At 32.7% G+C, this 4,993-nt stretch overlaps 1 protein-coding gene across 1 annotated transcript in view; it reads left to right on the forward strand.

Moving 5' to 3' along the window:
• Positions 1-2,502, forward strand: part of LOC106460559 — a 41,679-nt gene extending 39,177 nt beyond the window's left edge. Inside the window, exon 3 of the mRNA XM_022387309.1 lies at positions 1,151-2,502. The gene's annotated coding sequence lies outside the window, so the exon portion shown is untranslated. The remainder of the gene's footprint in view (positions 1-1,150) is intronic.
• The last annotated feature ends 2,491 nt before the right edge of the window (positions 2,503-4,993 follow it).

Consider the following 4,993-nt stretch of genomic DNA (forward strand, 5'->3'; position numbering starts at 1 on the left):
GTATTTCAGAGTAGTGTAAGACAGTACGAGATTAATATAGACTATGTCTAGACATTAAATACATCCTGGTATTAAGACCCAGAGATGTGTGCCAACACCAAAGCTACAAACTTGTTTAATACTTCACCTCCATTTTTCTTACATTCCTTACCTGCATATGCCAATTGAAATTAAAAACAATTTTACACATTATACATTTATCATTAAATAATAATACATATACCATTGTATAGTGACTACATTTAAAGAAAAATTTATAAGGTTTTTTGCATCATAAGCACATGATAAGTAGACAAGAAGATAAATAAGGTATATTTGCCAGTCTTTTTGAACAGTTATCAAAGTTCAGAGTTCATGGTGATTTGCATGTTTTCTGGCTGCATTTCTAGGCTTCACATGCTTGGCGAGTTTTACATTATTGTGTTGTGCCTTCTTCCCACTAGTTGTACAGATTGTTGTGTAATCACACACACATTACAAAGAACATTACCTGGCTGGAAAATCTTTACATAGAAATGAAAAGACAGATTCTCCCCTTTTACAATGCAGCTTTTTTGTAACCAGATCCATTGAAATTTGTTTTATTATGGCTAAGTCAATATCCTTTGCAGAAGGATCATTGGTGGGTCTCACCTTTGACCCCAATGTTGTATGCATAGTGAGTGGTGTGGATTCTTAAAAAAAACAACCATTTTTATTTAAACCATAGTTATAGACATGCAAATGCATATAAATATTAAATTAAGATTTAATGTCTATCAACTTATTGCATGTGAGTAAATGAAAAAATTTATATTAGTACTGTAACATAAAACCCTTATCTTACAGACTGACAATGACAGATGGTTGTCACTTTGGCAACCCCCGGTCTATAGTTTGATTTGTACATGACATCAGTTTTTAAATGGTTGTTTCATTTATATTGGTTGTATTTTCTTAATTCAAATACACAAGTGTTTTTTTTTATTTGACAATGATTATTTTGGTAGTGGTAGAGTGTCTTGAAGTCAACAAATTAATTGACTGAATTTAAGTAAATTAATGTTATAAGAAATTAAATAACATATCAATTCATAAATCAAAATATACAGGTGCTTCATCATTAATTAGTAATAAGACAACAAATCATAACTAACCTTTTGTTTCTTAGAGCTTAGTTGCACAGTCAGCAGTGTGCATTCAGAACCAGCATAATTGAAGAGATAATCTGGCAGCAGATGCAGCCATGAAAACCATAAGAATTTCAGTTGTCAGGTGTTTGGTGAACTGAACCAGTAAGCAGGAATATTCACAGCTGTCAGTCCTAACCCCCATATTAAATAGGTTTTACACTGGATTTATGATTCATAAGGGTCATGATTTGGGGGAGGGAAAACATCATTTCAGCAAAAACCAGAAAAATCACATCCTTGATGCCAGTTTCTTTGGGATAAATTATATCTGAAAATTTCATGTAGCCAGTATAGAAAGAACCATGAATTTTTAGTTTAGCTTAGAAAACTTTGGTTGGTATCAAACTGGTAATTACTTGTAAGTTTCGTTACAGCATTTTTCACTTTTGTACAGTGAACAATTTTAGTATACAATATGTCTTAACAGCATGTAATACAAATGCATTAAGCTTATCTGTAGTACCTAGACCAGTTCCTTGAATGGATTGATGAGTTAGAAAAATTCTAAGATTTAATTTTTCAAACCAGTATATGAATAGAAATTTCCTGCTTTCTGCTAAAACTCACAATAAAACTAGCAGCTGAATTCAATAGAAGAGAAGTTCAAGAATAAAATTATGTGTTCGTATTTAGCTTAACACTGAGCAATACATTGTAGTCTTCAACTTTATACTTTCAGGAGAATATTATACATATTGGATGTTTTACTCATTTGTGTCATATTAAAAGTTCTTTGTTACTAAGTTTGTGTTGCACAGTAACAGTAAGCTGTGTAGACAGGTACGCTATTAAATTCTATATTCAGCATGAGATAGGACATTTACATGCAAATAAACTTGTTTTGTATCTGCATGTAGTTGATGCACTGCTATTATATTATATTTGAATTTTCCTACATTTATTATCAAATTTTGCTGTTAGTAACTGTAGTTGAAGTAATTTTGTAATAAATGTGCATATAGTAACAAAGTAATAACATGTTGCTGTTGTGTTATAGTTCTTCCAAGGTTAAGTAACATAGAGAATTTGCAATCTGTGAAGATAAAACTAATGTGTGAACAACTGAAACCAGTGCCATAACCCATTAAAAATATATTTAATCTTTAGATATTTACACCAGAAGACCTCACATTTGTTATAGTGTGCTTCTGATTAAAATTACTTGACTTTTTAGCAAGACCTCATTTCCTTGAAACATTTCTCGTGTATGTAAAAAAGTACGTTTCTGGTTGCTGTGGTTAAAAGTTATGTGCCATGGTATAAAAGTGTATTATATGAAGTACAGTTCTTAGATGTATGGGGAAAATAAAATAATTTTTGGAAATTTTCACATGTAGTTATTAAAAATGTTGTTTCTTGTAAAATATGGATGGCTTCATCTTGACTAATATAAATGTGTTCTATGGTAGCAGAATGTCCATAATGCTTGGAGCTAAGACTCCAAACCTTCTAGAAAATTGGAGGGCTTGGGGTGGTAAACAGAGTTAAGTACATTATACTAAAACAATTTTGAATATACAATTCAGAAAGTCGTAGTGAAATTGCATGTATCACTACTACATTTTGACATTGTTTGGCATTATGTAGGCAATGTGGTGCAACAGAAAATTAATCACTTTTGGGAAGGGTATGTAAAAGCTCTTTCTGACACAAAATATTTTTACCATGAAATCATCATCTAATACAGAAATGTTCCTTACTCAATGCCATTGGAAAACAAAGGGAAGATAGATCAACTTCAAACACCAGAACTATCTAGAAGGAAACCTGCAACAAATTGTATTCCAGCTTTATATGTAAAGTGCAGTGTCTTTTGACAGATGAGAATCCAAAAACACAAACTTCAGTGACAAAAGCTGTTCTTGTGTTCGAGGCAATGGTACACAATATAATCAAGATGAGGTTTCCAGTCACATCCATTCAACCATCATGTACCTGAAGCAAGTGGCAATTGAAATGGGTATTCTTGCTCTTCCATATGAATACATACCAGTCAAGTCATTAGAAGCAATGCCTGTAGATTCTTCAGTTATCTGACAGCTGAAATGGGCTCTAGAAAACTATTGTTTTTATATACTAGATGAGTTATGTAAAGTATTTGAAGAGATGTGGTGTGCTTTGGACATGACAGCCATACAACAGGGTGTTTTTCAATGGAAATTGCATTGTAGAGCTATTGTTAATATTTACATTTGTCAAGTAGGGTATAACCAGGCATAGAGAGGTTCCAAAACCATTTTATTATAAGGCAAGCTGAAATAGTCGTCAACTGATGAGGAATTTTTAAACTTAATTAAAACAATGTAAATTTAACAGCAATCATATACTTCAAAGCATTAACTTGAACATAAACTTTATATCAAAATTTTAAAATTCTAACAAAGCTTCTTCATAAATAACATTTGCAGTTTGCTTTCAACCTACCAACAAATAAAGGTTTTGAGGTGATCTCACCTTTGAACACCCTACATCTCAATGACCATGGGAAAAACATGGTTGTTTGAGAAACAATCCAACAACTTTCATGCTTTGACCTTGAATCTCTTTAAAATATTTAAGATTGTCTGCCAAGATTGTTTGATATTGATTCAATAGGTTGGGAGCAATTAACCAACAAGCTTTACGAAATATAAATAGGGTTAAATTAAATTTTGACACCCTTAGGATATTCCACATAGTTCATAGTGTTTACATACAAATTTTGGTTGAGGTTGGCCCATAGGCTCGGAGAAGATAATGTGTAAACACACGCACATTTCGACTTTAGATAGATAGATAGTGTAGTTCCTTGTTGACTAATTGCGTATTTCATAAATGATTAAACTCGGCCCTATCTAAATATTCCTATTTTGAGAGCGAGGACTTGCTTTTTAAAAATTTTCTTCGTGATTATAGTAATAGAATTGTGATAATTATTTTAAAATCTTAAGCTACGATTATTATTATTATATAACTATGGCTAATAGTATTTATCATTTTAAAATTAATATTCAACACAAAATCAGTTTATTCATGATGCCTTTTCCAGATAGTATTCATTAATGTGGTCCAGGCTAACAACTGCGGTATACCAAACACATATATATCATTATTCCAGTGCGCGTTCTTTATTGGTGGAAAATTCTACCCTTGAAATACTCACACTGATGTCCATAATAAAACGTACATATATTTGTGTATTTTGCTATGAACCTGTATACAGCATTACATATTGATGCAAGTGTTCATCATTAAGTCGGGTAGTACTTAATAGTAGCAATTGTGATGAATCAAAATGGCAGCCATAAAAATCGCCCACTTAAAAACACCTTTAAGATGTCTGAATATTAACAATGACTATTTCACAGTATCGTCTGAGCAAAACTAAAGCTTATTGTACTTATAAAGCTACCTAAATCACTATATACGTATTTATGAGGTGAATCAAAATTTCATTATTTCAACGAATTTTTATCTAAGTATAGGGGTTGTTTTGAATTTCGCGGAAAGCTACACGAGGGCTATCTGTGCTAGCCGTCCCTAATTTAGCAGTGAAAGACTAGAGGGAAGGCAACTAGTTGTCACCACCCACCGCCAACTGTTGGGCTACTCTTTTACCAATGAATAGTGAGATTGATCTTCACATTATAACACCCCCACGGCTGAAAGGGCGAACATGTTTGGTGGGGTAGGGATTCGAACCCACGATCCTCAGGTTATGAGTCAAACGCCCTAACCACCTGGTCATGCTGGCCCTCTCTAAGTAAGTGACTTTTCCAGACAAACGTATAGAAAAATTATGAACCGTATCGCTCTAATTCTTTCAGAGAACTTTTCTATCT

This window comes from Limulus polyphemus, unplaced genomic scaffold (assembly GCF_000517525.1).
Source record: "Limulus polyphemus unplaced genomic scaffold, Limulus_polyphemus-2.1.2 Scaffold795, whole genome shotgun sequence".
Classification (NCBI taxonomy): Eukaryota; Metazoa; Arthropoda; class Merostomata; order Xiphosura; family Limulidae; genus Limulus; species Limulus polyphemus.